This window comes from Hypanus sabinus, chromosome 6 (genome assembly GCF_030144855.1).
Source record: "Hypanus sabinus isolate sHypSab1 chromosome 6, sHypSab1.hap1, whole genome shotgun sequence".
Classification (NCBI taxonomy): domain Eukaryota; kingdom Metazoa; phylum Chordata; class Chondrichthyes; order Myliobatiformes; family Dasyatidae; genus Hypanus; species Hypanus sabinus.
This window is the reverse complement of record NC_082711.1, coordinates 54441930-54454201: the sequence shown is the minus strand read 5'-3', so window position 1 is coordinate 54454201 and position 12272 is coordinate 54441930. Positions and strand designations below refer to the sequence as shown.

Below are 12272 nucleotides of genomic sequence, written 5' to 3'. Positions count from 1 at the left end.
AGATGTAGTCTGACCATAGCCCTATATGTCAGTATCATGGCCTCCTGACTTTGATGTTCAATAAAAGTTTTGAATGTGAATGCATAAAACAAGAAGTTGAACATCTGTAACTGGGAAGGGGCTGGGATTCATTATTCAGGAGCATTAAAAACATCTGGAAAATCACAATATAATTAAACATGTTTTCATAAAAGGAAAATCCTGTTTATGGGTTTAATAAGTTAGTGGATAATATGTATTTGGATTCCAACAAATATGGTGCCACTTAAAATGTTACTACATTGGGTGAGAAAGCAAGACAATATTGTAGGTAATGTTTTTGCATGGACAGAAATTAGCCAACAACAGGAAACACAAGGTAGGATTACTGGACAAGCTGCAACTGATGGAGTGCCAGAGGGATCATTGCCAGGACTTCACTGACATAGATGAAGGGGGCCGTATTGTATTGCACTAAAATATGTTGTTTGACTCGTGTTATTTATGGGGAGATGTGCATGCTTTGGAGAAAGCTCAAAGAAGGTTCTCAAGATTATGACAAATGTATGAGAAGGCTGAGCCTATACTTACTGCTACTGACAGGCAGGATATAAACTGTACATAGAAGCCTGCTGTCCCACACCCCCAGGCTCAGGTACAACTACTTCCCTACAACCATCAGGTTATTGTATCTATCAGCACAACCCCTAACCCTACCTCAGCAGTGGAACACTTTGGACCTACTCTTCACAAGGATGATTCCAGGAATGAAAGGTTATCATACGAGGAATGTTTGATGGCTCTGGGTCTGTATTCGCTGGAATTCAGAAGGATGAGTGGGGATCTCATTGAAGCCTTTCAGATGTTGAAAGACCTAGAAAGAGTAGATGTGGAAAAGGTGTTTCCCATGGTGGGAGAGACTAGGACAAGAGGGCCTTAAGATAGAGAGGCGCCCTTTCAAAACAGAGATGCAGAGAAATTTCTTTAGCCAACGGGTGGTGAATTTGTGGAATTTGTTGCCACGTTCAGCTGTGGAGGCTAGGTCGTTGGGTGTATTTAAGGCAGAGATTGATAGGTTCGTGATTGGACATGGCATCAAAGGTTGCAGGGCGAAGGCCGGGAACTGGGGTTGAGGAGGAGATAAAAAACAGGATCAGCCATGATTGAATGGTGGAGCAGACTCAGTGGGTGAGATGTTCTAATTCTGCTCCTATGTCTTATGCTCTAAGCCTTGCACTATCATGGATCTGTCTCTGATTGTGGTTTTTCTGCACTCATACCCAATTTCATACAGCCTTTTTTTTACTCATTGTCTTGTATAGATAATGGGTAATTTATATCATGGGTGTTGTCTGAACCTAGGAACCTGTGATGCACTTTTGTATCTCTGTCTGTACTTGTGCATGTGACAATAAACTCCTGGTCCTGCCGTTCAGTACTGGGACTCTTCAGGCCTCCAAGATCAGCCTTCCCTCTATGAGTCAGATAAGTTTGGAGCATTAGGAGACAGGAGCATCATTCAGGAATGACATTATCTTCACAGTAAATCAAGGACATACAAGGTTCAATCCGGAATGTTGGCAATTCCTTTCTTCATGCCGGTGACCCAGACATTTCCTCCAGCAGATTGTTTGTTAAAGTTTATTGTCATTTAAGTGTACATATGTATACAGCTAAATGAAACAACATTCCTCTGGGACGAAGGTTCAAAACACAGCACATATGTCACATGCAGAAGATATATTAATATTAACACAATAACTTTAACAGATAATTTAAAAATGTTCTGTAGACTTGCAAGTTGACATAAAGTGCATATAAGACATGTTGTTAAGTGTACAACAGTGTAATGCTACTGGAATTGCATATAACGTGTAGCAGGGTGTCAGTGGTCTCACAGTGGGGGGGAAGAAGCAATTGCCCAACCTAGCAGCCTTTGCTCTTACACTGCCTGATGGTAAGAGTGAATGAGATTGTGAGATGGATGGGAGGTGTCCTGAACAATGCCAAGGGCACAGTGAATGAAGCACTTTTGGTGTATTTCCTGTATTGGGGGTTGGGGAGAGAGGTCTGTTGCTCCAGATTCCAGCATCTACCATCTCCTGTGTTTCATTTCTTTTAAACTGATGTTGCCCACAATCCTAATTCTGATATTTTCCCACACCATTGAAAAATCTCGATTCTGGTGCTTAGTCCTCTGTTACAGTTGGATTTACTGATTGCTGTTTTTCCCTTAGGACTCTGTGGCTTTGTCTGAACTAGTATATATTTTGGGCTTCCACAGAAATGCATGTTGGAAAGTAGTTTAGAGAAATATGACATATTATGTGTAGTAATTAGAAAAGAGGCAGGAATGCAAACACAAATCAAATCATCACGTTTTTGAATTTACTTGACTTATTAATGTTCTTCTGAATTAGAATAATTTGTACTATTTCAAGACATTGAAATAATTCTGTTTATTGATCTAGCATGTTACATAAAGTAACAACATTACATGGGTTACAGTCCTAAATAAACAACCATCATGGGTTGGTCAATAATGTATTACTGAATTGTTTTTGTTCCTGATTGGTCTACAGCCAATATTTTAACTGTGTAACTTCAAAGTGAAAGGAGGACTGTTTTCTTTATTAATTGAGGCCCTCTGTTGGGTTTGACCATTGTTGTTGCATCCCAGCTATTTATATGATACAAAAGCCAAGCCAGTACAAAATGGAAAGCAAGCTATTGTCCATGTAGTAGCCCTCCCCCACCTCATGCAGCTGATGAATCTAAAGGAACGGCAGAGACTGAAATGGTTTGGCACTTGCGACATCGCAGGCTTTGCCAGTCAGTGCTGAATCCAATGTAGGCCTGTTTTAGGGACTCCAAATTTAGATTTTCCCTTGGGGATTACCTGAGGCTTTCCCCATGAGTGGGTATAGCTACAAGGTTTGAGATCAGAGCTTTTCTTCTCCTGGATAAGCTACCAACCACAGCTGATAAGACCCATCCGCCCAAAGCAACTGGTTTTCAGACACCAAATGCCTGCCTTTGCCCCTTCTCTTGTCAGTAGAAAAGGTTCTGCTGGGGTTAGTAGCTAAGCGACACGTGAAGACCAGGAGCTGGACTTGGTTATCAAAAACTATTTGAGATGCACGCCATTGGGAGTATTTAATAGGTAGTGGGGGCTTATCATCAGTACCATCCCTGGCTATAACAACTTTATTAATAAGTCTGCAGATGTTTCCAATTATTTGTTACATTGCTTGAATAACAGTAATATAACATTTGGCAATGAGAGAGAGGAGAATTTTATTTAAATTAATAAACATTTGTCTTACAAAGGTAAACTGAATTTGTGCTCCTGATGCAAAGTGCGGGTAAGGATTTCCCATGCAGAGATCAGCTGTCACACAGAATGCTGCTCTGGGACCTACTGAACTCATTGATCTCTGCAACTACAATGTGCTCTGTGCTCCCAGCAGCTTAAAATTGCCCCTTGAAGTTCACATATTTACTCAGTTATTTTATCAGTAGTACGATTCAGAATCAGAATCAGGTTTATTATCACCGGCATGTGACGTGAAAATTGTTAACTTAACAGCACCAGTTCAATGCAATACATAATCTAGCAGACAGAGAAAATAATAATAAAAAATATATAATGCAATAATAAATAAACAAGAAAATCAATTATGTATATTGAATAGATTTTTTAAAGATGTGCAAAAACAAAAATACTGTATATTAAAAAAAGTGAGGTAGTGTCCAAAGCTTCAATGTCCATTTAGGAATCATTTGCCAGAGGGTAAGAAGCTGTTCCTGAATCGCTGTGTGTGTGCCTTCAGGCTTCTGTATCTCTTGCCCGATGGTAACAGTGAGAAAAGGGCATGCCCTGGATGCTGGAGGTCCTTAATAGTGGATGCTGAGATACCGCTTCCTAAAGATGTCCTGGGCACTTTGTAGGCTAGTGCCTAAAATGGAGCTGACTAGATTTACAACCTTCTGCAGCTTCTTTCGGTCCTGTGCAGTAGCCCCTCCATACCAGACAGTGATGCAGCCTGTCAGAATGCTCTCCATGGTACAACTACAGTTAATTTTGCTGAGTGAAGAGAAAAGACTGCAGGTGTTGGAATCTGGAAGGAGAAACAGATTGATGCATGGTCCCTACCCAAAACATTGACTTATACCTGTTGTCTTCACAAATGCCGATTGCCCTCTGAGATCTACATTCCACAATTTTGCTTGGTATTCAGCTTACGGAAAATTGTTTTCTAGATCTAATTTAGTCCTAGAGAGTCAAGTCAAGCAACAATATTTCCATCAAAATTAATTTTCGATGAATGTTCCTTTTACCCTTTCACAACCAATTGTCCTTAGTTGTTGCTGTTTTACATATGGAACATGAAGTTCTTCAGTTTTTACAGTTACTGCCTTTTTTTCCTTCCCTGTTCATGCACAAGCACTGTTGCCCTCCTATTTTCTACTGTACATCCTAGTAGTTATCTGGGAATCAGGAGAGCATCTGATGTTCATATCCATTAATTTTCCAGAGGAATAGAGTTACCAATTCGGAGCCTTAGTGGATTTTAACTTTTGCTCCTTCTCAGGCCAGATTCCTGAAGCCATCATGATTAATTCCACTGCAGCAGCAGCTGTTAACGATAAAGAGTGACATGGTTAAAGCTCGATTATCCATCATGTTCTGGAATTGACAAATGGAGGTTAATCAAAAGTCACCCTCGCTCCTCCCTCACTTCTGCCCCTCTCATGATGCTGTCCTTCTGGCAGTCCAAGCACTCCTTTGGTACCGTTTCTCAGTCACCCTGGTGACTATTCCAAGCTTTCCCTCCATCATCTGAAACACTCCTCTAACAACCTGGCAACTCCCTCTGTTCGAGTTTGACCTTGGGGCTGCCTCTCGCTGTTCTCACTGAAGTGCTGAATACCGAAGTGTGTTGAGATTATAAAATTGTGAACAGCAAAGCTTCTGAAGTAATGCAAATATGAACCAGTCTGAATGTGGAAAGTTCAGAGGGGAAAGATAAAACAAAGAACGAGGCAAGAGTAACAACAAAAGTAGACTAACAATGACCATAAGAGGAAACTCAAATAGAAACATAGACAACCTACAGCACAGTACAGGCCCTTTGGCCCACAAAGCTGTGCCGAACCTATCCCTACCTTAGAACCACCTAGGCTTTACCCATAGCCATCTACTTTTGATAAGCTCTGTATAGCCATCCAGGAGTCTCTTAAAAAAAACCCAATTGTTTCTGCCTTCACCACTGCCACCGGCAGCCCATTCCACCCACAAGTAGTAATTACAAAAAAAATGGACAATTAAATGATCATTATTTGTCTAATTGCCCATTTATTATTTGAAATAAACAAGCTCTCATTGACAAGGAACTAGGAGATAAGCTATGGAAGCAGTGCATATTTGTGCCAGGGGCACAAATTCATGTTTTGAAATGAAAGCTCTAGAACGGCAGTTGTACTACTGCTTAAATCTTGAAGAAATGCAGGACTGCGTCCCAATTGCTGAGGGATGTGAGTGTGGAAATGGCAGGGGAATTTGCGATAATCCTTCCAACAGTCCTTCGATGCAGTAGTGGGACCAAAAGACTGAAAAACAAGTGTCAGAAAAGGATAGAAACATAAATTCAGTCATTTCAGGTGAATCCCATCAAGCTTGGTCAAGGGGGGGCGGGGGAAGGATTGCTGGAAATGATAAACCAAGACACAATTAATAGGCAAACACGAGGAAATCTTCAGATGCTGGAAATTCAAGCAACACACACAAAATGCTGGTGGAACGCAGCATACTTACTTTCAAATCTCTTACTATCTTTCCTTTCGGTTAGTCCTGACAAAGGGTCTCGGCCTGAAATGTCAACAGCGCTTCTCCCTACAGATGCTGCCTGGCTTGCTGTGTTCCACCAGCATTTTGTGTGTGTTGCTTGACACAATTAATAGCCAGCTTGACGGGTATGGGTAAATAAAAGATTGTGCTGTGGATTGGTTAAAGGCAAACACTCTTTAACTAACCTGTTTGAGTGTTTGAATACGGGTTCTCAAATGCTGCTTGATGAAATGCCACATCATAGGTTACCTATGAGAGTAATACCATAGAAACAGGAGCAGTAGCAATATAGATACATATTGTCTCAAGGACAGAGATGATTGTTTTTGGACTGGAGGAAATTATATGGAAGGTTTCTCAAGGAACAGGACTGGATCTTTTGAAATTGTGCCTCATATTACAAGTCAACGTTATTGTGAATAATAACAATGTTATTGTTATTAACATTGACCTAGAATATGAGGAGATATCCAAAATGTGCAGATAACATAAAACCTGCTTATTTTTTATTGAAAAGAAGGAAGTGATTGACTTCACCAAAATATCCACTGACTGATGGAATGGCTAGAGATACGGAAAATGAAATTTAATGCAGGATTGGTGAAGATAGTGGTGCACACAGATGCAGTGGCCTCTCCCACCTACACATCACTGGTTGCAATCCAAAGTACAGAGGCAGAAGAGGGATGGAAATACTTTGAACTTTATATATCAAGATTAAAGAATAACACAGCTTACAGCCATACACAAAGGTGTGTTTCTATATTTCTTCCTATTGCATAAAAATAGAATGATAATATGTAGGAACAGTCATACAAAGTTATCTTCATAACTTAGTAAGAATGGGTTAGCCTTGTAACTGTGAAAGAATTTCTAAGAGCTTATGACTGAGATGGACTTGAACCACAAAATACCGTATAAGACCAAAAGACCATAAGACATGCGAGCAGAATTAGGCCATCTGGCCCATCGGGTCTTCTCCGCCATTCAATCGTGGCTGAGCCTTTTTTATTTCTCCTCCTCAACCCCACTTTCCGGCCTTCTCCCGGTAACCTTTGATGCCATGTTCTATCAAGAATCTATCAATCTCTAACTTAAATACACCCAACGACCTGGCCTCCACAGTTGCATGTGGCAACAAATTCCACAAATGCATCACCCTTTGGCTAAAGAAATTTCTTCACATCTCTGTTTTGAAAGGGTGCCTTTATCCTGATGCTGTGCCCTCTTGTCCGAGACTCCCCCACCATCTGTTTTGTCTAGGCCTTTCAACATTCAATAGGTTTCAATGAGATTCCCCCCCGCCTCTCAACCTTCTGAATTCCAGCAAATTCAGACCCATATTAATTTTAATTAATTATATTTTAACATTAATTCTTCAGTACAAATGAAGGAAGGATAGCCGCTCAAATTATTATTGATAAAATGTGTGCATGAAAAACATGCCTCAACATAATCTTGTAACAAATTCATATACTGCATGTAGAAGAATTTATTCATTATTTTCAGAGGAATTTCTGTGTCAGTAGTTGAAGCACTGCAAAAATAACTTTTCTCTTTATACAGTTGGGTGTTTGCGACGATAGTGGGTGGTTCCAGGATGAAAATAGCTATTACGAAGGAGCATAATTTTAAGGTGAAAGTATAGGCAGAATGTCAGATGTAAGAATTTTACACAGAGTGTAGTAAGTGCATGGAACGCCCTGCCAGGTTGGTGGTAGAGGCAGATTCAGCAAAAACATTAAGAGACTCTTAGGCTCATGGACGATAGAAAAATGGAGAGCCATGTGGGAGGGAAGGGTTAGATTGATCAGAGTAGGTTTAAAGGTCGACAAAGGAGTTAGAATAATTTGAAGAATGGGCAAAGACTTGACAGTTTAGGGAAGTGTGTGGGTTTTAAATGAGGAGAAAATTCAAAACTCCAAAATACGAAGGGACTTTCTTGCCCACTCTTCTAATCTGTCTAAGTCGGGGGTCGGCAACCCGCGGCTCCGGAGCCACATGTGGCTCTTTTACGTCTGTGCTGCGGCTCCCTGTTGCTTTGGGAAATAATTGGTTGTGGCGACCCTTTTCCTGGCACATCCGAACCGACTCACAATAAGATAGCCTACGGGGGTTTGCGAGCACAGAGCTTTGGAGCCTCTGCGCCATGGGGGGGGGGGGCAGGTTGAGGGAGGCTTAAAAGTGAGGCTGAAGATTTCGAATAAAGTTTTTTTCCTTCGACTGCAGTTACCGACTCCGTGTCGTAATTTTAGCGCTGCATGTAGCACACCGCTACATGGTCAGTATTTAATTAATATGTATTTTATGTTAGTTTGTTAGTTTTTGAAATGTAAATCTAAATTTGAAGATTATGGTGATCTTGTACAATCTAAATAAGACGTTGTGGCGACGCATTTCCTGACACATCCGAACCGGCTCACAATTAGCCAGCGTTCAGGCTAAGGGAGATAGCCTACGGGGGTTTGTGAGTACGTGTCTTTTGCAGCATCCGCGCCCATGGGGGGCGGGTTGAGGGAGGCTTAAAAGCAAGGCTGTTTAGTTCGAATAAAGCTATCTTTGACTGCAGTTTACTGACTGCGTGTAGCAACCGCTACAACGTGTTTTTATCGCTGGCTGTCCAGACGGAAGGTGCTGAAACGCTTTGTCGTGCGTCTGGAAGAAGTGAAAACTTTCCTGGGCAGCAAAGGGCTCAACTTTCCTGAGCTGGAACAGCCAGAGTGGCTGGAAAAGCTACACTTCATGGTAGACATGACAGCGCACCTGAACACGCTGAACACAGCTCTTCAGGGGAAAGGACGTACAGCCCTGCACATGTTGGAGGATGTTTTGCATTCGAGCGCAAGTTGACGTTGCTTGCCAGAGATTTACAGAAAGGCACATTGTCTCACTTGCCCAATTTGAGAGAGTTCAAACAATGTCACGACATGATAAATTCGGAGTATTTACATTCTGCAATCATCGCAATGCAAACATCGTTTGGGAAACGCTTCTGTGAGTTCAGAGAGGAAAAAAACACATTATCCTTCCCGGTCACTCCCCTAAGCATCGATCCATCCCTACTGAATACGACTGCATTGTCAGGTGTGAGTCAACCTGAAGAAGTATGATAAATATTTTAATTGCGTATTATTTTACGTATATTCATATGTTTTCATTGTTCAGTGAAATAGTCCTTTTATTTTTCAGGTTGACAGCTGGCTGACGTTATTTTTGGTTTGCTGCTGGCGGCAAATTTAAGTTTGGCGTTTTTCATAAATACAAGAAGGACTCAAATAGACGTTGAGTATTTTACTTAAAAGTAACCTTCAACCCAACGTCTTTTTTTCGGAGTTCAAAATGTTTTTGTTGCATGCAGAAATGTAATTTCGTTTTCTCTGCAGGAGTTCATCAATTTCATAAATGCAACACATTATAGTTTATTTATACATAGCATAAAGGCAAAACAAAACGTTGTATGCAGTGTTATTTCATTTTAAATGTCAAACGGGTTTTGCGGCTCCCAGTGTTTTCTTTTCTGTGGGAAACGGGTCCAAGTGGCTCTTTCAGTGGTAAAGGTTGCTGACCCCTGATCTAAGTCCTCCTGCATCCTGCATTTGCTTTTACAATAGCTTTGACTTCCCTTGTCAGCCATGTTGTATTATTTTACTACTTGAGTATCTCTTCAGTTTTGGAATACCCATGTCCTGCACCTTCTTCATTTTTCCCAGAAATGCACGTCATTGCTGCTCTTCTGACATCCCTGCCAGCAGCTCCTTCCAATTTACTTTGGCCACTGTAATTTCCCTTACCCCACTGAAATACTGCTACATCAGACATTACTTTCTCCCTATCAAATTTCAAGTTGAACTCAATCATATTGTGATCACTGGTTCCTAAGGGTTCTTTTACCTTAAGCTTCCTAATTGCCTCCAGTTCATTACACAACACCCAATCCAGTATAGCTGATCTCCTAGCAGGCTCAACGACAAACTGCTCTAAAAAGCCATCTCATAGGCATTCAACAAAGTCACTCTCTTGAAATCAATTACTGATTTTAGCTGCATGCTAAAATCTCCCATGACTACCATAACACTGCCCTTTTGACACGCCTTCTCTATTTTCTGCTGTGATCTTTGCTCCACCTCCCAGCCCTCTGGGGAAGCCTGTATGTAACTGCCATCAACATTCTTTTACCCTTGCAGTTTCTTAACTCAACCCACAAAGGTTCAACTACTTCTGATCCTATGTCACATCTTTCTACTGATTTGATGCTATTCTTTACCAGCAGAGCCACGCCACTCCCTCTGCCTACCTTCCTAACCCTCCGATATAACATGTAACCTTGGACTTCCGCAGCCAACTGCAATCATCCTTTTGCCACGATTCAGTGATGGCCACAACATCATACCTGACAACCTGTAATAGTGCAACAAGATCATCCACCTTATTTCTTATACTACATGCATTTAGAGACAATACGTTGAGTACCACATTTGCTATCCTTTCTGATTCTGCATCCCTAATGTTTTGATACTCAGCCTGTTGGCAGCGACTAAGTCCCATCAGCTGCCTGCCATCACCTGACAGGCTGACTGTATGCTGTCTCTACTTTTTTACTATCCATCCTATATTGAGTCGATTCACTCTGGTTCCCACCCCCCCCCCCACCGCCAAATTAGTTTAAACCCTCCCCAACAGCCCTAACAAACCTACCTGCAAGAATATTGGTCCCCCTCGGGTTCAGGTGCAACCTGTCACTTTTGCATAGGTCATACCTCCCCCAGAAGAGATCCCAATTATCCAAGAACCTGAAGCCCTGCTCCCTGCACCAGCTTCTCAGCCACACATTTATCTGCCATATCATCCTGTTTCTACCCTCACTGGTGCGTGGCAGAGGCAACAATCCAGAAATTACTATGTGGGAGGTCCTGCTTCTCAGGTTTCTACCTAGCTCAGTAAAATCTCTCTTCAGGACCTCTTTGCTCTTCCTTTCTATGTCATTTGTACCAAGTCATCTGGCTGCTCTCCCTCCTTCTCCAAAATGCTGTAGACACAATCTGAGATATCCCTGACCCTGGCACCTGGGAGTTAACATACCATCTGGGTGTCCCATTCACATCCGCAGAATCTCTTTTCTGTTCTCCTCATAAGAACATAAGAAATAGGGGCAGGAGTAGGCCATCTGGCCCATCGAGCATGCCCCGCCATTCAATAAGACCATGGCTGATCTGTCTGTAAACTCAGCTCCATCTACTTGGCTTTTCCCCATAACCCTTAATTCCCTTACTATGTAAAAACCCTATCTCACTGTTTCTTAAATATATTTAGTGAGGAAGCCTCAACTGCTTCCCTGGGCAGAGAATTCTGCAGATTCACCACTCTCTGGGAAAAACCATTTCTCCTCATCTCCGTGCTAAATCTTCTCCCCTGAATCTTGAGGCAATGTCCCCTAGTTCCAGTCTCACCTACCAATGGAAACAACTTTCCTACTTCTATCTATATGTTTCTATAAGAACCCCTCTCATTCTTCTGAACTCCAGAGAGTATAGTCCCAGGCGACTCAATCTCTCCTCCTAGGTTAACCCCTTCATCCCTGGAATCAACCTGGTGAACCTCCTCTGCACTGCCTCCAAGGCCAGTATATCCTTCTTCAAGAATGGAGACCAGAACTGCACACAGTACCCCAGCTGCGGCCTCACCAGTACCCCGTATAGTTGCAGCATGACCTCCCTGCTCTTGAATTCAATCTCTCTCTATTCCCCCATCACTACCGTTCCCTTCTTCTCTCTTTTTCCCTTCTGCACCACGGACCCACGCTCAGTGCCTGTAACCTGTTTGCCTTGGCATTCTCCCAGGGGGGGTGGTTGCCCCCACAAACATATCCAAAACTTATTTTAGAGGGGAATGGCCACAGGTGTGCTCTGCTCCAACTGCCATTTCCATTTCTCCTGACAGTCACCCAGCTACTCGCCTCCTGCAACTTTGGGGTGACTACTTCCCTGCAGTTTTGATCAATTATCTCCTCACTGTCCCATACAAGCCGAAGGTCATCCAGCTGCAGCTCCAAATCCCTAACACGATCTTCTAGGAGCTGCAGCTGGATGCACTTCCTGCAGATGTAGTTGCCCAGGAAACTCTGGGTCTCCCAGTTCTCCAACATCTGGCACGGAGAACACAACACTGCCATTTAAATGGTACAGTTAGAGAGAAAAAAAATCTAAAAGGAAACCTTAACAAATGCTTAACACAGAGCTGACACCTCTTCCGAGCCAAAGCCTATCACTTCTACTCTTGCCACCGGCCTTCTCCCGCCAGTGGCTGCTCTGCTTATCCCTTCTGTACTTTATTTTGTTCATAGAGCTCTGTTGACACCGATGATAGGCCCTGTACGATGATAGTGGCGTGTGGTGGCATTGGAAATGGTCCAGAGGAAGTTCACCCGAATAATTCCAGGAACGAC

The 12272-nt window shown here is 42.3% G+C and overlaps 1 protein-coding gene and 1 long non-coding RNA gene across 4 annotated transcripts in view; one reads left to right on the top strand and one right to left on the bottom strand.

Moving 5' to 3' along the window:
- Nucleotides 1–12272, top strand: part of LOC132395472 (voltage-dependent L-type calcium channel subunit beta-2-like) — a 324563-nt gene that overhangs the window by 135812 nt on the left and 176479 nt on the right. The gene's annotated exons all lie outside the window — the stretch shown is intronic.
- LOC132395475 (uncharacterized) overlaps nucleotides 2420–12272 on the bottom strand; it is a 29409-nt gene continuing 19556 nt past the window's right edge. Inside the window, exon 4 of the long non-coding RNA XR_009512621.1 lies at nucleotides 2420–4619. This is a non-coding gene — a long non-coding RNA (uncharacterized LOC132395475). The remainder of the gene's footprint in view (nucleotides 4620–12272) is intronic.